General features: G+C 38.5%; 1 protein-coding gene across 41 annotated transcripts in view; it reads right to left on the bottom strand.

Moving 5' to 3' along the window:
- Nucleotides 1-25102, bottom strand: part of PTPRD (protein tyrosine phosphatase receptor type D) — a 1959121-nt gene that overhangs the window by 1186160 nt on the left and 747859 nt on the right. For all 41 annotated transcript variants that reach the window (XM_056521458.1, XM_056521449.1, XM_056521479.1 and 38 more), the window contains exon 6: nt 9061-9103. The gene's annotated coding sequence lies outside the window, so the exon portion shown is untranslated. The remainder of the gene's footprint in view (nt 1-9060; nt 9104-25102) is intronic.

Below are 25102 nucleotides of genomic sequence, written 5' to 3'. Positions count from 1 at the left end.
ATATGAAACAATATGGATTATGGTAGGCGTTATTTTTATAATAGATCTAACCAAAACATAAATAAATGTCTACTCTTTTACAGTATCTTTAACTTATATATGCCCAGAATCCTGTGCTTTCTCTTTATAAGCCATCAAATGGAATGATAAAAGTCTGAATGCCTGCAGCCAGGTGGGGGAAAATAGGTAATGTTTCTTGAGGAAAGCTCCATAAAGATGTGTGGAGACTTATAGGTTCTTTATGGTGCAGTTCAATTGAACTGCATTGATCTGTGTGCTCTGCGCTCAATTGATAGGGCCTGCTGCAGAGAGGCTTTATCAATTGCAGAGCCACAGCCAGGATGGTTGGAGAGGTAAGCAACTTAATCACAAGGGGCCATTTAAATGTCCTTTTAGATGCCGTTGTTAGCTTTGATAGTTAATAGCCAGCCATGGCGATAGGTGCATGTCAGCTATTAGCGGAAGCACTCAGCTACAGCAAGCAGCGGAGGGCCTCCTGGTATGGCGCGGGCTTGAATCAGGAGCCAGTGCAATACATCCTTAACAGCACCATGACATGTATACACATCATGGGTTAAGAAGAGATGTAAAATAAGGTACTTTTTTATACCTATTTTGCAGCAGTATATTTCATGTGATTTTGACGATGTGTGAGCCTAAGCAGTATGAATTATAAGAACTAAACTAAAGAAGAAATTAAGCCAAATTGATGTTTTCTAGCATGACCTTGGTTGTTATTTTGGTCATTATCCCTTTTCCAAGAACCAGTCTATAGTATATAGAGGATTTGGAGCAGTTTTAGCCTCAACAAAAATTTATATATATTATGAAATTTATAAGCACAGCTTGTTAGTGTTACAAACAGCAGAGCGGTAACACCGGTAGAAAGTAGAAGTAAATATGTATAATAAATATAATTACTTAAAAATACTAGTCATATTGTACATATTATTCTGCTATGTTGTTTACTATAGTTGTGGTAATAATTTTAGATTGTTGATTTGCCAGCTTAAAGAATTTGTCCTTCACAATTTTTATCAGTGGTGCACATCTTTCTAGGGAATTGACAATACGAAATAAGTCATGTTTTCTATCCTGTTTTATTCATAATGCATTATTCTAAACACCAACGACCTTTCCTTTGCATAAAAACATAATAACAGCAATAAGCGTGTCTCATCGAGGCTTTCCTTACTTTTGCCATTTCTTTCATTACCACAATTTTTTTTTATTTTTCTTTTAGAAAAGATTTGTTTAAAAAAGATGGGAAATGGCATATCGGCATTTAAAAAAGCAATCAGAAAATGAACTGTTGTTTACATCAATCTTATGTCAAACACATTTTGATGTGCAGGTTTTCATGCTGCATATTTTATGCTGCAGAGTTAAATTTAAACTGACTTAACCAAAATGACTGAACACAGCTTCAAATCTGCAGCTTCAAATCCTGCACATCAAAAATATGCACAGGATACTGTACGTGTGAATACACCCTTACAGAGGTACTCCGGTGGAAAACTTTTTTTTTTTTTAAATTAACTGGTGCCAGAAAATTAAACATATTTGTATATTACTTCTATAAAAAAAAAACTTTATCCTTCCAGTACTTATTAGCAGCTGTATGCTACAGAGGAAATTCTTTTCTTTTTGAATTTTTTTGTCTTGTCCACAGTGCTCTCTTTTGACACCTGATGCCCGTATCAGGAACTGTCCATGCTGCTCTGGACAGTTCCTGACACAGACAGTGTCAGCAGAGAGCACTGTGTACAAGACAGTTTTTTCTCTGAATGCAAAGCCTAATAATAAGTTTGCACCTGTTCTGTAGATGTCACTCTTTGGCAACCAGTTGCAAGATTAGAGTACAATGCATTTAAAAAGATAATGAGGGGCATTTATGAAAACTATCTTACGTCTGTGTTTTTTTGTTCAGTTTTTCTTTAACTTGTTTTTGTTGTCGTGCGACAAATTTACTATATTGTCGCACGGCGTAAGTAAATTTGTCGCACGTAAGCAAAATAAGGATTGTCGCACGTATAAGCACATTTTTTTGCCAGCTTTATGCTTCTTTCACAGAGCGCTTGGTCCGCTTTATTCTTAGCTTTTTTGCCCGGGAAAGTATTATTTCTTTAATTTAAAAGACCTGCCTTTGTGCCTTTCCTGGCTTGTTGCCAAACTTACTACCTTAAAATGTCGAGAGCTGGAGGGAAAAGCATCAGCAAACGTTGAGGTTGCAGTTTGGGTTTATGTCAGGCATTTAAGTAGATATGTAGAGCAAAATATTAATTGGGCTATGTCCCTGGGACGGCCAAAAAATAGTGAGCAAGCTTTAACTTACCTGCCTGTGGTCCCCATTTGCTCTGGTATGTGTCCCTTTCCTCTGGCCATGTTTCTTTTGGGGCTTGGAACCTCAGCCTATCCCCATCTATAGTGATGTCCCGCCTCAGCCAGTGATAGGCTTACCAACCTGTCCATTAAAGGAGCTCTGTCCGGGCTCCTTTACATGACAGTTTGCTCAGCCTTTCAACGTCCAAGATGCGACATTGACGGGGTTGACAACACGCCGAGGTTCCCAGCCCATAGGGCACCATTTATGGCTGACCCGGACACTAACCGTAGCAACTGTGAAACGCTGTCAGTTTAGTTTAAGCTTGCTTTCTATTTTTCGTCTGGCTGGTGCCGTAGACGACTTTAAAAATTAGCGCTACAGATCTCTTTAAAAAGATTTGTTCAAAATGCCCCTCAGTATGTTTTGCAATGGCAAAATTACTTAGATCATTCTTACCTTTTAAACAATTTAACCTTCCAATAAGAAAATTTAATGTATAGGACATCTGTATTATATTATTATATTATATATATTATTATATTATATTATACTATATTATACATTTATTACAAATCATACATAAATACCTGAAAATTGCCTGTTAAAACATTCACACAACAGCGTAATAGCAGCATTAGTTCAACAGTCAGGTTCGTAAGCCATGATTTTGCTGGGGTATATTTAGTCGGTTTTTGAAGGCTTTGCGACTTTTTTGCGAATGTCGCGGTTAATAAATCCCTGACTAAACCAAGTAAAGTTTACAAACCCGCGTACCATAGTCAAAAAAACAAAACTTGCTCTTCTTGCTCGCATAGATGATTGTCGCACGAAAAGTCATGGTGTTGCAGTAGCGACTTTTTTGCGCCAAATTTACACAAAAAAACTTGTGTAAAAGGGTTGATAAATGCCCCTCAATATGACTGTAAATGTATTAACGTAGATAATATAGGATTACATAACTCATAATAGGTGATGCTCACAGCTCACCTCCCCCTTCCTGCATAATGACCTCTGCACAGGTCACAGAACATGAATAAAAGACTATTCCACAGAAGTCAATGAGTCATCTCCAGTCTACAGGTTCCTACGGTCCATGTGGCTGCGGAAAATAATATATTTTAAGGCTTTTAATAGGAGCGCAAAATCATGTATATAAAATAAAATAAGAAATGTTAAATCAAAAAATAAAAACAGCTAAGAGTGAAAAAAAAATTAACAGTATCCGGTTATATGTATTAAAATAATATAGGTGATACATTAAAAAAATACATAAAAAAAAAAGTCATTGACAGAACTATGATCTGGATTCAATTCATTTGTCAGGTGAAGGATGTGCTCAAAATAATATATTCTGCTAAATAATAGGTGCTGCAAATAAGGAAAAGTTTTACAGGTTAATATTATTAAGGATGTCCACTACCAAGCCAACAAACAGGCCATATATTTAAAAAAGGCAAGCAGGAAAACAGTTCTTGATCATAGGAAATCTGAGCTCCGATAGGTTGCCATGGGCAACAAGATTAGACTTTTCTGGTTGGCAGTTTTGATAAATGAGTCCCCATGATACCAATGTTATCACTGTGTTATCATTAGTGAGCAGCTCTACTTCACAGCTCAAACTTGTCATGAGTCCCATTTGCAATTTTTCAATACCTAAAGTTAGCACAGTGTATAGCCTTCTTATCACAGAACAGCTATAACACAGCTAATTCTATAGTCATATACTGTAGGATGGAATTATGTGGCAGTATGACAAATGGAACAGGTAGAATACAAATGTGCAGATCTCCTGTATCACTCCCGAAGAGTGGCGGTGGTGGGGAGTACTTTTTGGGATCCCCAGTATGAAAAAACTGCAGTGATACCCCTGGCTGCCCACTGTGCCCTAGAGTGTTCATGTGCAGCTGATAAGGCTGATCACATTCTCCTAGTGATCGTTATTCTATTACATAACAAAAGTTTTATAATATGTAAGTATTATGGTGATGGTGGGATTACTTTGGTTGTGAGGATTTGCCAGTATTAATTTTCTTTACCTCCGGGTCAGAAAATAGTTAAATTCTCAGCTGTTATCTAATGTTTAAACCGTGCTCATTCTAGTATCATTACTTCTATCTATTATATGAAAAAATGTATCCATGTGTACACAGACACTAAAACTAACATTATTGCCTAATAATATGATACACCAGATTAAAAATATTTATCTGAAACAGATCGAAGAATTCCCTGCTTCACATTCCCTGCTTCACTCTATATCACTATAGAGTCAAAGGGGAATTCCGAAAAAAGGACATGTAATTTTTTTTTATTTGGGGTGCATCAAAAATTGAAAAAGAAATCATACTTATCTTGTCCTGAAGCCCCACACGGCTCCCAGTCTGATGGCTTCTGGTCCCTTTATTTTCCCTGTAATGCTGGGTACACATATGTCCGGCATCCAGCATAGGTGCATTTACCCTAAATCTAGATGCAACTGATGCCACAATTGATGACAAGTGGTCATCAGTTGTATTGCATCCGAGGTCCATTGTTTCTGCACAGTGGACAGCAGAGCGCAGCAAGCGGTGTTCCCCTGTCCAGTGCCCTCAGGTGTGTCCATCCATCCGGCCTCAAAATTGAGACACTTGATTGTGAACTCTCCCATTCAAATAAACACCAGAGGGAAACTGTGCTGGACACTCGATATATGTGAACCCAGCCTAATTTGTCATCTCCACAGCAAATATATAATTCAACCAGTCACTGTCTGCAGCGGTGACCCTAACTGCATTTTTATACAATTTTATAGTGCCGAAATTCCCCTTTAAATAATAAAACTGTCTCTTAATTGAGCCACCATTAGGATCATGGTGGCTGACACACAATAGAATTGAAGGTACACTTTAAGGCTTGATTCACACATCGTAAAATTGCAACATATAGTCATAAAATAGGAATAAAAAATTACCATATTTTTATGTTATTATGTGCACTATTAAAGTCAATGGAAAAAGAGCTGGCAGTGCACAATGTAAAAAAAAAAAAAAAAACTAACAAAACAAAAATGGAAAGTCGTCCAGCTCACCACCGCTGCCTCAGTGCACGGACTCGTGCGGACACCACGAGGACGGGTAAATGGAAAATAGAAGAATGTCCAGCACGATGCAAGATGATAATTTATTGTGAATTCACACAGCAAATAGCAACACGGATCATGGAGTAGAGTACTACTCCATGATCCGTGTTGCTATTTGCTGTGTGAATTCACAATAAATTATCATCTTGCATCGTGCTTTTGTGCTGGACATTCTTCTATTTTCCAACAAAACAAAAAAGGCTGTAATTCCAACATTGAAATGACAAATGTTTTTGTAAGCAGTGTGTGCACTCACAGAGATTTTTCTATATACTTTCATAGTGCACATTATTTTATAAAAATGATGACCATTTGTGACAGGATTCACCACTCAGGGATTGTCACACAATCAACAGAGCAAGAGATGGGAGAACAGCATCAGGTTTATTGGCAGAGATCACAAAACAAAACACAATCCACCGGATGATGGGGTGATCTGGAGTCTGGGCAAACAATGGGCAACAGAAGGGCACAGTCACTGGGCACCGGGGAAGAAACAAACTGCACATCCCGGGATTCAGCTCCGGGTCCAACACTCCACACTTCAATGTATTGTCCACAGTTCACAGATAACAGCTTCATGTCTAGTGGTACCTCAGGTCCCTTGGGTGGTCTGGTCCTCACATCCGCACCTCAGTTCACAGGGATCTCCCCCATACAATGAAATAGAAGGGTCTGAGGTCTTACCATGTTGGAGGTCACCATTGTGCTCAGGACCAGGGTCTTGTGCCCCATCACAGGCTCACTCCACCTACAGTCTTTCTCCAGCAACAGTGCTCGATCTCCCCCCATATAATGATGGAGAATGTTCCATGATTTCTTCATAATTCAAGCCTCTGCTGCTCATTGACGCACAGTCTGGTTCTCCTTGTGATTATCTCTCCACGGGGTCTCTACTTTCCAGTGTAGTCAAAGACTCCGCAATATTCATTTCATCTATGGTATAGGATTGTGATCCAGGAGTCAGTATCCACTGCACCATCTTGATCAGTATGAGGTGTGTCTATATCAGTATGAGACTTGTCTACATCAGCCATTGATTCATAACTGGGTTTCTTGGGTTTCCCCCAATCCTGGGATGGTTCTGGCATGAAAGGGCCATTGTTAGGTGCAGTAGGAATATCAACACAGGGCATTGGGTCTGCTTCTTCTTCCTCAGTCCCAGCTGGCCCATTAAGTATAGGTGTCTGGGTGTCTACATCAAGAGACTCATGAGGCCCATCAGCATCTACACCAGATTCTCCACTCACTACAGGAAGACATACCGATATCCACTGAAGCTGCCACTACACTCTACAGCCCGCTCTTCATGACACTCTGGGGTTTCTTCTTCAAATCTGCAGTTGTCAGACTCTGGGCTGACCTCCCACTCCTCATATAACTCTATAACAGGTGGCACTCTTCACTTCACTTTGCTTAGAGACCAGTTCCAGTCCCACTTCTCATCATTTGCTGTGGCTTTTGGCCCAAGAAAGCCAAGTACATCCTTGCACAACTCCTTAGCTTGCAAAGTTACTTGTTTATTTCTTGCCCCTGTGAGAGCTGTGGCCCAAGCCCAGCACCAACCATCCACAGTAGCTCTCCCATTACATCCCCAATCTCCTGGAAGATGATCAGCACTCTCCTCCGTGTAGCCCTCCTGATCTGATGTCCTCGATCCATTTTTCTCCTCTCTGTTGATCCCACCGCTGCCACCAGTTGTGACGGGGTTCGCCAATCAGGGCGAGAGAGCAAGAGCAAGGGATGGGAGAACAGCACCAGGTTTATTGGCAGAGATCACAAAACAAAACACAATCCACAGGATGAGGGGGTGATCCGGAGTCTGGGCAAACAATGGTCAACAGAAGGGCTCAGTTACTGGGCGAACAATGGTCAACAGAAGAGCACAGTCGCTGGGCACCAGGGAAGGAAAAAACTTCAGATCCCGGGATTCAGCTCCGGATCCAACACTCCACACTCCAATATATTGTCCAGAGTCCACAGATAACAGCTCCACGTCTAGTGGTTCCTCAGGTCCCTTGGGAGATCCGGTCCTCACATTCGCTCCTCAGTTCACAGGGATCTACATCTAAGTCCACAGATAACTATAATTATTCCTTGTTTCAGAGGGTGGCCTCAGCCTCAGCTCCTCTATCCCAGCAATTCTCCAGATTCTGGGGCACAATCTCCAGGGCAGTGTTGTACTAGCAGCTACTCTTACCCCTGAGATCATCACAGTAACTGCAGCACAAGACTCCCCAACTATTGGGGTACTACATGTCCCAGCAGGCTCTGTACTAACATCAGGTCCTGTCTCTGGGACATCACACACTACTCTGAATCCCCCACCTAGCTCTTCTTATCTTCCCAGATTTCTGTAGGGGGAGGGGGGCACCTCCAGCATCTCCAAGGTGTCTTCCCCCAGACCTGAGGGTAATTTGCATTCCTTTGGTCAGCATCTTCCTGTGTCCATCTCATGTCCAGACCTACCAAACATAACAATAGAACACCCTGCCCCCTCCATAACACATAGACAAATGGCCTAAGTTACCTACAGCATACATCTGAAACTCAGGAAGAATTATAAGGAATACTATTTTTTTCCCTATTTTATGGCTGTATTATGGTTTAACCATGCTGAATGAATAATAGAAGTTCTGTTATCTTAGAATTTATACTTGGTTTTTAAATGGCTTTTCTTGTGAAACCCCTTTGTTTCCCTAAAGTAAATTTTTCATATAACAGTTTAAAAGAAAATGTTTTTCGATTTTCTAAACCCATTATAAGACCTTATGAATTAAAACAGTTTGAAGTTCAAATGAAGGACATTTTCAGAAGAATGTCAATCCCCTGAGACCTTGAGGCACCTGGTAGTCAATCCAAAGGTTTTCCAAATGTTGTCTTTAGTAAAGACAGCAAACATCATAAAGCCTTTTGTAAATATGACTACTAGACTCTTTGTTTGATTAGAAATATTGAACTTCACCATTACTATTATATACACAGGATGATTACTCTAGATTTCTGTATTTGATCAATGGTTCTGTGTGCCACAGGACTTACTTATTTTATAAAATAAATAATCTATAACATCTTAATCCAGAGAAGGTCAAATGTAAAATAGTCTCACTTCTATTTCATTCATAGGTATAAAAATTACACACCACCGTAAATGTACACACTAGGATCTAATGTAAACATTGTTATGATGATGAATTCTAGTTGTTGGTCTACTAGGACAAAAATAGGTATCACATAGCTCATAATAATAGAGAAGGACAACCTATTGCAGAAAATAAAGAAGAAAACATATTCATGTAAAGTTAATTATGGATCTTATAAAATGCACATTTTACAATGCAGTCAAATGAAATAATTAGATGTTTTTTTCTGAAAAGAAGCATTTTTCTGTGTGAAATGAAAATACAAAATAATAACATTTAAATGTTGGTTAAACTGGCTATGTATTAATTTAATAATGAGGAAAATTGTGTAAATTGTGAAAAAAACAATTACTGTTTTTTATTAGATATGCACGTTCTATGAAGCTCAGTAACTTGGAAAAATGGTTGTTTTTTCATATATAAATACATTTCACTCAATGTTACAATACAAATGTTACAAAAATGTCACTTACTTGTTGTCAGAGAACATCTTGTTGTTGCAGTCCCAGGGTAGGTCTAAAATATAAGACAAGATTCGGTTATACATGTAATTTAGTGTAGTAAAAAATAAGCATTTTGATCCTACTATAATGAATAGCAACCACTTTAAAGAAGATTTATAAGTTCAATGGCATAACCATTGTCAAATAAGTGGAGAAACATCTTTTCTGCACAAAATGTGTCCATTAGTTTATGTGCTATAGATGGAAATATTCCCAATCTAAAAAACATCTCATCTTTACGTTTACCAAAGCTGGTTAAGGCATTACTGGCACTTAAAACAACTTTTGACATGTTGCTTATACATGTCAAAAGTTGTTGATCGTGCCGGGTCTGACTCCTGAGACCAGCTGCATTATTATGCTCCACTACCTGGCTGAGAGATTTTTCCTTTTCTCTGCATAGACTTCTGTGTGTATATACTTCCTACGTCCCTACTCATTTTTACAATTACTTGCCTACCATATACCTGTAGCTTGCATACCAATGATACTTGCAAAAATAGAGAACACCAGTCTCTGGTTGTGATACCACTTTCTTAGAAATACAATTTTACCTTGTATTTAAATGGTAAAATTATATATATATATATATATATATATATATATATATATATATATATATCCCCTGTGAGCATAATAGCAGGAAACAGGAGGATGATATCTGACACTGGTAACTGGTGCGGTCACATGTAGACACTATCCCATCTTCCTATAATCACAGCACAGCTCTCACTGTGTAGAACTCTGGTTTGGCTACTGCAATAGTAGTCATTTTGCTATCTTGGGGCTTTAGCAAGGCTCTGTACATAACAGACTCTAACACTCACCACTGGTGGCCTCTTTTTCCCTGCGTGTTCCTCATTGGATTGGTCTAGTCCCAGACCAATGCCTGGTCTTGTAGCAGGTCTATCACTCATGTTTTGGATGTGCACAGAATGCCCTGATACACCACAAATACATAGTTATATAAATGTACCCCAGACCCACCAAAAATCCCTATGGTGAAGCAGAATTACACTTTAACTGATGCCACAACTTATAAATTAAGGCAGGGATGGTAATACCATTAAAAGAATGATTTACCAGCTTTTATTCTACATGCCCAGACTCAACATATTGCAGAAAATCACAATTAAAGGCATAGTAACATGTTATTCAGTAGGGATGTCCCGATACTGACACTAGTATCGGTATCAGATCTGATACTAGCCATTTCCCTGGTATCGGGGACTCGTTCAATGTCCCCGATACCAAATCCGATACCTGCTGCCGCTCCACTGCCCCGTTTTCCCATCCTCCCATCCGCATCATGGCGTTCCATGGAAGAGCACACGTCACTCCACCTCTTCCACTGTGCCCAGCGTAATGCTACGGAGGAAGCAGAGTGATGTGTATGTCACATGCTCCTCCATATTACGCCATTATGCGGATGGGAGGACGGGAGAACGGGGCAGCAGCATTGAGGACAGAGGACAGCTGCAGGTGAGCTGTTTACAAGGGTGAGGGCTGCGGTCTACAGGGGGCCTGCTACTAATGTCTAAAGGGGGCCCTGCTGTTTACAAGGGGGGGCTGCAGTCTACAGGAGGGCTGCTACTAACATCTGCAGGGGGGCTGCTGTCTAAAGGGGGGCTTGTTGTCTACAAGGGGGGCTGCGGTCTACAGGGGGGCTGCTACTAATATCTACAAGGCGGTGCCTGCTGTCTACAAGCGGGTGCCTGCTGTCTACAAGGGGGGGCTGCGTTCTACAGGGGGGCTGCTACTAATGTCTACAGGGGGCTGCTGCTGATTTCTCACCTGCACTGACTTGAATTTATAGGTAGATAGTGCAGGTTACCCGGTTTCTACCGCTGCTCACCATGTGGTCATCAGTCTCGCCCCCAATGCAAATTTTTTGTTCTGCCCAAAGGAGAAGTGAGAAATCTTGGCTCATATTACAGCAGCCGCCTCCATTGCGCACAACAAGGAACCCACATATCATACGGTAAGCAGCGCCAAAGACCGGGTCACCCTGGTGTCAGATTCCCTTTAGAATAAAAGTTCTCGGACTTGGTATCGGCGAGTACTAGAATTAAAGTATCAGTACTCGTACTCAGTCTAAAAAAAAATGGTATCGGGACATCCTCACCAATGCATTACAGGAAAACATTGCAAGTTTGCTTTGACATGCCCAAAACAATTGGTTAACAAACTGTATGACGGATAAATAAGTTTCAAACTCAGAATCGTGTATTGCTATACAAGTAGATTCTGAGTGTTTTGATAGTATGTAGTGATCTTGGGGGACATTTATCAATGTTTGCTTATGTATTCCCTTTTTTTTTCTTACATTTTTTCGCTTATTTGCGTCTTATCTATCAACTGGTTTCAGCCTGTTGATAAATTTCTTTCACGTAAGCAATTTTTTTGTATTTTTTTTTGCTTTGGTAGTGTCTTTTTCTGCTCCATGTCTGAGCTGAGGTAAATTTTTGCAACTTTCGCACTTGATATATCTCTGAGCACTGCAAGTCAAAAATAACTTTTTTCTTTGGTAAGCAAGTTTCTTTTTTCTTTTGTTTTTTGCTTAGGGCACTGCACAATCAAAAAGTCGCACAAAAAATAGAGTAGTCGCACATGCAACTATTTTGTGACAATTTTAAGCAAAAGAAAAACCTACTAAATGCTTTGATAAATGTCCCCCCTTGTGTTCAGTTGGTTCTATGAAATCGAGACCATAACCAAACTGGAGGTGAATCTGTAATCGATTTTAACAGTGCATCTATTGGTATAGTACAAAGCAGTATGACGAGCTTCAGGCAATCTGTTACATTAAAGGGGTATTCCAGAAAAAAAAAAAACTTTTTTATACATATCAACTGGCTCCAGAAAGTTAAACAGATTTGTAAATTACTTCTATTAAAAAATCTTAATCCTTCCAATAATTATCAGCTGTTGAATTTGAGTTGTTCTTTTCTATCTGGCAACAGTGCTCTTTGCTGACATCTCTGTTTGTCTCGGGAACTGCACAGAGTAGAAGAGGTTTGTTATGGGGATTTGCTTCTAAACTGGGGGGTTCCTGAGACAGGTGTCATCAGAGATCAGCTCATAAGTACTGAAAGGAATAAGATTTTTTAATAGAAGTAATTTACAAATCTGTTTAACTTTCTGGAGCCAGTTGATGTATACAAAAAAAGTTTTTTTCCTGGATAACTCCTTTAAATGTTAGAATGTGTGGATTGTGTATAGCCGTAGCCTAATACATGGTAATACAAGCATTAAATAGAATAGGCATGTCAGGAGAGTTCTTTATTTGTAGTGTACTCTGCCTGTGACAGTATCTGATCAGGACTGTATTATCTTGAATGGTACACAGTGTGATAGTGTATAATTTTCCCTAAACGACAGTGCACGTTTATTTAACCATGTGATTAAATGTCTCTATGTTCCATTTTTATTGTTCTTGCTGTACTAATAGTGTAGTTTACATATTTAGAAGAGTAGGGGTGTAACTAGGGGCAAATGGGCCCCAGGGCAAACTTTGGATCTGAGCCCACTTCAGTCCCAACTGCTTTTGTCTAGATTACCGTATATACAATAGTATACAAATAACAAAGGGATGAACCAATTCAATTTAATATGCCAAACATAGTCTACTATACTTTTAAGTCTTACAAGATAAAAGTATACATTTAGGAAATAGTCCAGTCACTAATGGAGTACATTTGGTCTGTTTACTCTTATAGGGCCACCACAATATGCACTGAAATACCTTTTTGCCGGTATATCCTAATGTATAACTAAGACATTTTTCCGACACATGTTGTAAATGTTCAGTTTTGGCTCAATTCAGGGCCTTTTTAAATAAGCAGACAAAAACATAGCAAACAGTATTGTTTGTCTAGTTATTACCCAGTAAAAATGATGGACACCAGACAGAATGCTAAACACCTCTATTAAAGTCATTGAGGTATCTAGGGACCCATTGATGTCCATCATGAGCTGATCCACTGGCTCAGTTTATTGCTCTTTAACAGAGTCTGCGATAGAGGTCCCAAGCAAAGCTTACCATTACAGTACCATGCATTTAAAAAAAAACAGCAAATATATACTCTTCTCTTCATACACACATGTTAAGACACACCCATTCATACATATATACACACATACTCATGCACACTCTCTCATAGGCACACTAACCGGAGCGTATACAGCACAGCATAGACAGTTTTACAGTTTCTTGCTTCCGCTTTTCTGGCTGCAGTGTTGTGTGTCATCCTCTACCTTTCTTACCCAATGGCTGGAGAAAGATCGGGCAGCTCAGGTAAAATAGGACTGTGAAGGATATGCAGTATATAAATGTAATACTGTGCATCTTCTATTCCTGTACTAGGTTAGGAAGGCAAAAACCCAAGACAGCTTTGCAGATTTTTTCTGCTGCCCCCATGCCCACTTTGCTTGCCACACAGGGACTAGGGAGATTTGGTCCCTGACTGGGGCCCCATATCCAGGCCACATAACAAGTGCATGGTTTGCCTCTATAGTAGGCATACCACTGTGGGAGAGTATGTCATGGGCATAACCAGAACAAAGAGTTTTCCACACCACTATTTTGCTGCCAGCCCCTATATTTCCACCCAGGATACACCCTGCTCAGAAGAATAGTCAGAAGAATGTTCAAATTAGAATTGGTTAAGATAAGGTAAACTGATTTTATGTGTAAGGAGGCAGAATGGTTCAGGGGAAACAGTATCACATGAAGGAATAGGTCTACTAAATAAAAAAGATAGGGCTTTGACAACCTCATCTTTCAATTACTTAAAGGGACTCAGCCCTTTAAGTAATTGAGCTCTAGATTAAAATTTGCAATCTGCTATGGACCAATGAAACCTGTATTAAGACTATTTTGCTTTCCTAGCCCCTGAATAAAACATAAAGCATAAAATCTTAAAGTAGGACCAAACCTATTCAAATATAAATGATTTTTGATCTACTATGTTACAGCCATGCCACAGTATTCGTTCAAATACATTTTTAAGGGTCTATTCACACATACACTATTCTGCTCATCAAATACGCGCAGGATAGTGTACATGGGAATAGACCCCAGTTATTACCCTTAAAGTTGTTATTTGAAGCTGTGTTCAGTTAATTTGTTTACATTAAAATCTGCAGCTTCAAATCCTGACCATCAAATATTCTATATACAGTACATGTGAATGGTATGTCAAAGTATATTTGCTATGGAGATGTAATGTAAATGGGACCTAATAATAATAATGCGTGTTCAATTATATAAGCTGCTATACTTCTCCGCTGCTTTATAATTAAGTAGTATTCTTCATTGTGTTCTGTCCCTTTAGGTTAAATTTCTGAAGAATTATTGCAAAATTACCAATTAATTTTAGAAATTAATCATTTTATTCATCTAGAGTAGAACTCAGTGTTCTTTCATAAGATAAATTGATAATGGTCTGCTTTTTTTCAACCATTTCCACATTTTGGGCATATCCTCTGAGACTGAAGATTAATAAAGGGCTTAGTTCAACAGACATTTTAGTAAGTATACAGAAAATCAAGGTTGTCATGTGCAGTTCGAAACACTATACAGAAAATGTGAAAGACAGTGAACAAACTTTCTATTTATGTAAATTTTTTTATTGTACACCAAGTGCCAAGAACATTTCACCTATAAAAATATGCATTGTAAATTCTAATATAAAAACAAATAATGCACTAAAGGAACATGCCTGAATCAGGTTGTTGATTACATTCAAGGATGTTCTGTACAAAGGCCAGCCAGCCAGGGAATGTGTAATTCCGGAAAGAGTCTGTCAATGAAAGATCCAATGTTTTGTTCAGACTCTGCTGTCCTTATTTATTGCAAATGACAGTGCTAAGTATGAAGTAACAACATTAGATGTTTACAATCAAAACTGTTATGACAGGTGAGAAACAATAACCATGATTCTACCCTTAACCCCTTTAGGACACAGCCCATTTTGCCCTTTTTTCTGGGATGTGGTGTGACCAAAAAGCAGCAATGTTTTATTATTTTAAATTTTTTTAATTTCTAAAATAAAAAAGAGGGTCATTTATTTTATTTATTTATTTTTAGTAAGGGAAGAACTTATTCACAATTATTTAAACTTTCTTAATAATACTTCAGAGGTTGTGATCAGTATTGATCATGGCATCTTAAAGGTTTATTGCGGGCATCAGTGTGATCACTGATGTCCGCCATTAGTGGTAGGTCCCTGGATGCTGATAGCAGTCAAGAGCCATGGTCTATGAACAACCTCTGTGGTAAAGCAGGAATGATGGGTGCACACTGGTATCCAGCTCAGATCACGGGCATGACATGGGTGTATAAATTGCACAAATTTGCCTCACTTATAATGGAGTGCTGCCAGATTCTATCAATCTATCTATCTATCTATCTATCTATCTATCTATCTCTATCTAATTCAATAACCATTTAATTAGAAAGACACAAAAAGACAACCTGATCTTCTTAAAACACTTCCTTCTGAATCAAATTTAACCCTTTAGACTGGGTTTACAGTATTGATCAGTATGCTTAGCCAAAACCAGGAGTGTAACTGATCCAAAGAAGCTATAATGGAAAAACAATGTGTGCCTTTTTCTGTGACTTGGAGCCACTCCTTGGTTAAAAATGCTAACCAAAATGCTGATAACATACTGAACAAAATGTTATGTGTGAACCCATCCTTAACATATTAAAGGTACAAGACAAGACTTCAGTATAGGATGCAGAAGTACATCGGCGCTGAATGGACCCAGGACACAGCAGGTAAGAAAGTAAAATCCTATTTATTTGATGCAACGCGTTTCCCTGCGCAAGCACAGATTCATCAGGCATTGATGCCTGATGAATCTGTGCTTGCGCAGGGAAACGAGTTGCATCAAATAAATTGGATTTTACTTTCTTACCTGCTGTGTCCTGGATCCGTTCAGCGCAGATGTACTCCTGCACCCTATACTGAAGCCTTGTCTTGTACCTATACGTTGTGGAATCCACACCAGGAGGGCCGCAGACGGACCATTGTATCCAAGCGATTTCTATTGTTGTGTATGAGGCTACACAACCACCCAGGGTGAGCAGTTTAAAATCAGCTTTTACTCTCCCCTCCCCCCATCTCCGGTGGTATTACCCTATGGAGCGCCTTCTTTCCTGTTTTTAGTTAACATATTAAAGGTTTACATCATGGCCCACCCCCTCTCCATTCTTTACTCCAGACTATACAGATATGTTTTATGCCCATGAATTTTCACCATTTTTGTAGTCTTTTGACAAATTCTATTTTTGCATATTTTTGCAGGTGAGGTCTCCAGAACTGAACACAGTATTCTACATGTGATCTCACAAGAGCTCTATACAATAGGAACACAATCATCCTTTTCCTACTGGCTAAACCCCTGTATGCTGTCAAACAGTCCACTTGCTTTCCAAAATGTCAGGCTACTTTCTTATCTCACTCACTGGTAAATCATTACCCCTAAATCCTTCTCTTTTGAAGTCTTCTTGTGGGCCTATTTGTGCCTAACAGAAACAAAGTCATTCACTGTGCGTCTGGGGCTGACTGTGCAAGAAGGAATATGACAAGAGGTCCTGCAAGAACCTAGTCCCAATGCATATCTTAATAATAGGGAAAAAAAAAAGTTAAATTGGCTACAATATTAAGGGGTTAACCCCTTACCCCTACCTTATATAGTAAACGCACCATGACTCATTATTACATAATGGTGATTGCATGGTCATTTTCCCCTTTGCCTATTTGATTAATGATGGGGGGGGGGGGAGACGGACAGGACATGCATTCATGTGCATGAGACCTAAACATGATAAGGCAATATTTTCCTGGATAGTAACAGTGGGGTGAGTTCCAGAATAAATATTTCTTAGTCCTGAGGTGATAGTATAGTATGAGGTACACAGGTAGCAGTGCCCTGGTACTTGAAGGACCTAAAGGTTTGTTTGCCACTTTTCTCCTTGCGATGGCTTTGAAAAAAACATTTCCCTTTGGCTAGGTTTCCTCACAGGTTTTTTCATGGCATTTTTTTAGGAAAACTGGATCCGACAGAAAGCAGAAGTATAAGTCATTTCTTTATATTTCTACTTCCTCTTAAATACACTACTGACTTTGGCTCAAAAGCTGCACTGGTAGTTTTATGAAAAATTCCAGAAAAAACCTGTGTGGAAACCTAGCCTTAATGTGACACTAGAAAGCATACACCATGGCCTTATAGATAGTATGGTCAGTGTTTGTGGACAATGAATTATATGGTAAATTTTGTTCAGTCAAGTTGAGTCTCTAACCGCACAGACATTTTATTTTATACCCTACCACATGTAGCACATACTGATGAACCAGCAAATGAAATTGTAATGTGAAGCTATGACACTGAGAATATAAAAGGATTGCCCTTTTAATGTGCTGTGGAATTGGTAATCAGCCGGAGATTTTCCATTTAATTATAATACTATTTCATTGATAATGCTGAATGAAAGAAACGGTTTAAGCATTTCAGTGAAATAACATTGGAAGGACAAGAACAGTATCACACACATATTTTTCCCGAGCAGCCATATTTCATTACACTGCACAGAGTTGAAAGCAATCAGGCATAGTTAGTCATCCTCATCCTCGGGTAAGGTAATTATTAGCACACTTTTTTCTCTTACACTGGGCTTGCCAAAGAGGCGCCATGCATGAAGTGCTAATTTAAGCGACCTATCTAAATCAGGTTTTAACTCCATATGTACAGTATAAGATTTCTTTACAACTACTACATGATATGACTTTAAAAAAAGAATATAAGGATAATAAAATATACATATTTTACATAAATTTTACTATTTAATATTCAATAAAATCAGTATAAAAAAGTATAAAAAAAAAAGAAAAAAAAGATGGGTGTTAGAAGAGACATTTTTTCAGAAAAAAAGTAGAATTTATAAAATCAATTGAACTGAATTTTTTTTTTTGCTAACATCATAGAATTTACATGTCAGTATACTATTGACCTCAAAGACTTTATTTTAACAGATGCTACAAGCCAATTGCTTTTTAATGCCTACTCTGAGCACATTGACACTTATTAGGTGTCCCAATAATTGACTGATACATAGAGGAGCTATCCCAGCCTTTTAAATGTAAGACCTCTCCTTACAATAAGTTATCAATATTAGATTGGTGAGGTGTGGAAGAGGCCAGGGAGACATGCCTTTTCAAAATAATTAAAAATATATTTCCATGTATTGTGCTGTTTAAATGGGTGCCCCATGAACAATATCAGAACTGTCACCAAATCACATCCATGGTTTTGCTCTGTTCTCTCCTTCTCTACTGTATTGACCTACCATAGCCCATTGCCATACCATAGCCCATTGCCATAACCTAAATGTCTTGTTTTGAGTCTTATTCTAGCCTTTCAATCTAGAAATTGTTCCTGGCTTTGACACACACACTCCATATGTAATTCTGCACTTTTTCCCTGGTTCCTTAGCTAGGCTTCCAATTTCTGATCTTAACCATTGGTTATGTCTTGGTCTTGGATATGTCTTGGTTATGACTTGTGTTGTTCGTTGCCTGGTTCTGTTGCCATTCTGTCCTTCAGCTCAGACCTCTAGCAATACAACAACAGTGCATTAATCTGTTGCTTTCTACAGTCCAGTTGACAATGATTAGAGAGACCATACTAGACAGCAATAGGGGTTCAGGATTAAAACTCTGTATCCCAAATTAGACTTTATAACTTTTGTTATAGAAGTTCCACCCCTATATTGTAAAGGGTATTGAAATGTGCGCTCTCTTCTGTAGACATGAAAATTCAGAAGCTATCAATTTGGGTATAATGTTTGACAATAACAGACCCTTACATATTAAATAATACTAAATTATGTGAAAAATTCATGGAGGTATCCCTTTGATGGATTATTTTTAAAGGAACACTTAAAATTCAGCATTTACAGGACACATGGGTCATCAATAAAGCAGCTATGTTGTTACACCCACATTGTATTTCGGCAGTTGTTTACACAAGATAATGACAATGAATGCCACCTAAATTATTAGAATGAGATCCATTGTTGACACTCAATTTGCAATTTCTTTAGTCACCAAAGGAAAATATATTGTTAAGATTGTTCTGCTTCCATTGTCTTTATGTCCCAGAGTGCATCATTAGCTTATCTCTTAGATTCTCAAGAATCCACACACTTAAGTGTTTGAGTTTAATTTGCTCTTGGGAAATAGTATGCTAAATAACCATCAGATTACGCCTTCTCAGGCAAAATTGTGCTTGGTGGCTATAACATCCCAAATTAAAATGCAATGTGATTATCTCAGATAATGTGTTCAGCCATTCACTGCTTTCAAGCATAATAGAGTCCTAAAGTTTTACTAAGTCTGCAGAAAAAATGAAGAGGAAGGAACTTATCAGAATTGGATTGGCTGTTTAATATTTAACTTTCATTTTAAGTGCAGGCATAAACTGGGATCAAAGATTTCTAAGTACGGCTCGGAGAGCTAGCAACATTTATGGGCTCCAAGCGTGGAGCCTTACCCATACCCCCTGGTGTATGCATGTTATCTCATTGCACCTCTTCAAACCTAAGAATCATGCATCTATGGGAAAATACAGCCTTTTATTTTATGATTTCTATGCTCAAAGACAAGCAAGTATTCAAGATGATCCAATCCTATAGGAAATAGAATTGACAGTATTGACCTATGTATCCATTCATAGACTAACAAATCAAATGTCTTTCTCAAGGTATGTTCTTTCATCTAGAATTTGTATCATTTGGCAAGAAGGTTTATTGCCAGCTGAAGTATAGGACCCGCAATTTATGATTAGACTATGACTAGATGGCAGAACCAATATATGGTTCATTCTTATGAAAGAGAGCAATCGATGCAAGGCAGACTAACATATGATGGGGTCATTTATGGTTCATCGAGCAACTCAATGTCGCTTTTAAGTAACGCATATAGGCTGGGTTCACACATCGTAAAATAACATAAAAAAGACAGCCATAACAGAGATATAAAAACAACCGTATTTTTAATGTCCTAATGTTCTCTATGCAAGGCTAGGGAAAAGAGGCTGTCAGTGTATACTCTGTTTAAGAAAGCAGCTGTAATTCAACTGTAATTCAAATATTATGCTTGTTTTGTTTTTCTTTCAGTTTTTTTTTAACTGTGTGCTCTGACAGATACTTTTGCATAGACTTTATAGAGCATGTTATTACATTAAAATATGGCCATTTTATCAAAATGTTACTTTTAATTTTATGTTGCTCGTATGTTGCTTTTAATTTTATGCTGTATGAACCCAGCAATACTCGGTAAGGGTACATTCCCACACAGCGTATTTGCTGCGTATTTGCTGCTGCGTATTTTATTTTCTCTGTTGAAGTCAATGAGTAGGAAAATACGCAGCACCAAATACGCAGCAAATACGCAGCAAAATACGCCGTGTGGGAACGTACCCTAATACACAAAGAAATGGTTTATAATCAACATCATGATAACAGAAAAGTTCAATATGTAGTTTTTCCCTGCTTAGTATAAAATTACCCTTATGTCGGCAGATAGGTAGCAACCCCCTGAGGAAGGCTACAAAAGTGTTTGTTTGGGGATCTGGTGTGGCACCCCAATACACATCATGCGTAAGATCTATAATTTTACATTTGGGCTTAACTGGGAAGAGCAGAGTAGGTTATATAGGCGGTATATGCCATGACACAGTGTACAATTAGCTGATATGCTGTGACCCACCATTGATATTAGCACAATATGGCTATGGGACTATTGATTTAGTGGCACATTGCACTTTATAAGGGGGGGGGGGTAGACTTTGTGGATTGTATATTGAACATTAATGTTCTGACCCAACATAGATTGATGTTTTGATGTACCTGTGACAGTGTGGAATTATAATAAATAAGTATATATTTATCTGAAGATTGACCTAAAAAGTATTTTTTTAATTCTAAAGTTAAATATTAGGGATAAGATGCAAAACATATTTTACCACTGTCGTAAGAAAATATTTATATGAAAGGTTTGTCTTTAAAAGGGTTGTCACAGAGTTTTAAAAAAAAAGCTATTCCTCAATTGAGGCTGAAGGTGCCCAAGTGGTCCTTGTTTACTTTTAAAGAGTGGTAACTATCACATGACCAATGCAGCCAAGCTAGTGATTGGCTGCAGGGGTCACTTGGTCATATGAAACTTCATTACTTCTGTAAACAAACAAGGACTGACGGGTTATCCTGAAGTATCAGCACTGTGGAAAATGGATTTAAAGGGGTATTCCATTTTTTTTAAAATTTGACTATGCTACAGCGACTGTAAAGTTACCGTAGTTCATAATATAGTGTCTTTACCTGTGTGTGACGGTTTTCTCACAATTTCTCACAATTTTTGCCCCAATATTTTTTTTTACCAGCATACAAAATGACTGTTGTCTCAGATTTTTCCCAGGTTGCAATGCAGCCGAGACCTGAGTCACTAGTCAGCTGATGACAGGGAGCCTGTCTGCTTCAATGGGTAGAGGGATCACTGGTGGGAGAGAGATCAATCTGCAACTAATGCAACAGCTGTAGGCACCCTGATTGAAAACCACAGGTCTTTTGAATGGATGCAGCTCATTTATGTTTCAATGGGTGGGGTGGCTGATGGGTGGGAGGGAGGAAAATGGAATTGTGGGATTTGTAGTGGAAAAAAAAAAGTCAAACAGGAAATACCAGTTCTCAAAAAGCTAGCCACAATATTTTGGTAATCTCACAACATAGCCATTTATCCCCAAGACAAGCGCAGATCCTTCCTAAGCATGTCCATAACTGTCTGCCAGGTACATACTTAAATCACTTTATGGTGGATAACCCTCTTAACAGTTAAGTACTATTTTTCTAATAAAGTAGCAAAAATTTTAAAGAGGTAGTGGAATCTCATAAAGTGACCTTTTTTTCATATGCTGAAACATTATGATCAGTGAGGATCCAACCTCTGGGACCTGGACTATTCATGTGAATTAAAGGACCACAGAGGTGACTTTAAGCAGAGGCCCCTTGTTTGGAGCAACATTCATGACTATATAGTGATTGGCTGCAGTGGCCACATGCTTATATGATGCAGTGGTCACATGCACCTAAATTGAGCTGTACTGAAGTAGCCTTGCACAGTGTGTGACCAGATGTTGCTGTTCAGGGAAAATACTGTTAAAGGACCAAGTCAGGATCAGTGGGAGTCCCTGATGAAGACACCCCATCAAATATAAGGTAATAGCATATCCTAGATATGCTTTTACTTTCTCAGATGGGAATATTCCTTTAATTTAAACATCTGAATAAGAGAATGTTATATATTGTCTGGATAATGTCAGGATAGCTCAGTAGTCCTGCTTCTTGGCTCAGTTTTTTGGTTGGGTATTTTTATTGTATAAGATGCCATTTTTTAGTTAATGTATATTGTTTTAATGGGTTGAGCAACGTTCATAAGAGCAATGATCTATGTACAGTGTTCCCTCACGTTACCATATTAAGTGCTTCCAAGATGATGACTTAATGTAGGAAGTACTGAATGAGATCAAAACTCTATTGAAAACTAATAAATGATTATAAAGACCCCAAAATGTCAATCCAACATGAAAAAAATTAGATTTTATTAAAAATTACCATATAACTAGTATAGATAAAGTCCTTACATATAAAACTGAGAAATAGCTGCTAGAAACTACACATCACCTTATACGTAGAGGGAAGGTACTTCTTTACGGTCCTATACAGAATACACTGCATACTAGAAAAACTAAATGAAGCCATCATCATTTGGTGACTAGTGTTGGGCGTGAATATTCGCATTTCAAATTTTTATCGCGAATATCACGAATAAATTCGCTAAATATCGCAAAATCGAATATGGCCAATGCCACTCATCACTACTGGTAACTAAAGTAGCAGCCAAATATGACACATGTAAAGAGCGGTATAGCATCACACTATACCGCAGAGGCCCTACTAGACAGCCAATCGGTGCCAGCACTTTATTAATACAGGTGTTTTACAAGTAAGTGCCCCCCTGGATGTTACAGCCATTCACACATTCTGTAGATTTGGATTATCTGTACTCAATCTACTTAGGTCTCACCAGCAAGAATATGGCGATGCCTGGGCACCTCCAATCGTCAATGGTAAAAGCAGTGTTGAGATATTATTTTCTTTGTTTCTTATACCAAGAATATATTGTTATCATTAATAATAATGATCAGTTTTCAGAATGTTGATGCATCATTGGAAAATGCTTCGCCAAAAAAAGCACTGTTTTAGATCAAGATCGAAAGCAGCACATGAAGAATATCGAAGATGATATAAAATATTTTAAATACTAGATAAAACAATGGTTGTTGACCTCTTTTTTCTTAACTGGATAATTGCTCTTCTTAATATTATTTAGAGGGTATACAATTGAAATCCGATAAAAGAAAGAAACCATAATGTGTCACACCCATTGATGTTCAAATAGAAAACCTGAATATAGGCTGCCAATGGTCATAACACATTGGTCATGACACCAAGCCATAGGGAGAATGACCCAGTGGCCCGGCAGCCCCACTGCTGCCCGACCAAACCCCTGGCTCCGGACCACACCACCCCACAGACACAGCATCACATGTGTAAAAGTAACATCTGCATGAATGACCAAAGATTTTTCTGCAGAATATTCTCCAGAGCACACTACCTCTATAGGGTTGCCTTCTTCCATTAGTGCATCCTGGTACCATCTCTTTCCCAGCTAAGTAAGCACATGTACCAGACTGTCCATATGATAGAAAAGGAAATGTCACTCATACACTTTGGCCACCTTCTTCCATTGCTCCATGGGCCAGTTCCATATCATCACTGTACTAGGTACTATTGCTATAGACAGGAGTTAGCGTGGGCAAAGGGGATATAGCTAACATAGTACTGTGCCTGCTTCAGAAGCACAAAAGTTCTCACTTTGATGTGTATAAAAAAAATCATTGTTTTGGATCTCTGGTCCCCCATTTCCTTAAAGGGGTACTCCTCCCCTCCCCTAGACATCTTATCCCCCCCCCCCCCGTTCATGAGCTCCACGGAGCGAACGCCCCCTCCCATAGTCTTTCATTAAGGGGTCAGGGTGTGACATCACAAGGGGGTGGAGCCGTGACATCATGATACTCCGGCCCCTGTATCGCCCATCATCAACGGCTCCGTGCAGCTCATGAACGGGGGTGCTGCAAGAGAGATCACTGGGGTTCCCAGCGGCGGGATAAGATGTCTAGGGGAAGAGTATCCCTTTAAAGACAATCACTTCTTGACAGCCCTGTCAGCATATGTTTATATGTGCCGCTATTGTCACAAGAATCTTTTTATGTTTGGAAAACTATTTGTTTGCATAATTTGCTGCAACTTCATAAGCTTATTCACACAATACATAAGAGAAAACGCATAAACCATACAATATTGGAAAGCAAGTAATGCGTGTGTCACAATCTTCTTAGCACTGCAACCTTTAAGGGGTACTCCGGTGGAAAACAATGTTTTTTTTTTTTTTTGTTAAATTAACTGGTGCCACAAAGTTAAAGGGGTTATCCAGGAAAAAACATTTTTTTTTATATATATATATATATATATATATATATATATATATATCAACTGGCTTAAGAAAGTTAAACAGATTTGTAAATTACGTCTATTAAAAAATCTTAATCCTTCATGTACTTATGAGCTTCTGAATTTAAGGTTGTTCTTTTCTTTCTAAGTGCTCTCTGATGACACCTGTCTCGGGAAACGCCCAGTTTAGAAGCAGATCCCCATAGCAAACCACTTCTAAACTGGGCGGTTCCCGAGACAGGTGTAATCAGAGAGCACTTAGAAAGAAAAGAACAACCTTAACTTCAGAAGCTCATAAGTACTGAAAGGATTAAGATTTTTTAATAGAAGTAATTTACAAATCTGTTTAACTTTCTGGAGCCAGTTGATATATAA

Source organism: Hyla sarda, chromosome 1, assembly GCF_029499605.1.
Source record: "Hyla sarda isolate aHylSar1 chromosome 1, aHylSar1.hap1, whole genome shotgun sequence".
In the NCBI taxonomy this organism is placed as follows: Eukaryota; Metazoa; Chordata; class Amphibia; order Anura; family Hylidae; genus Hyla; species Hyla sarda.
Note: the sequence above shows the minus strand (reverse complement) of the source record. Positions and strands in the feature narration are given on the sequence as shown.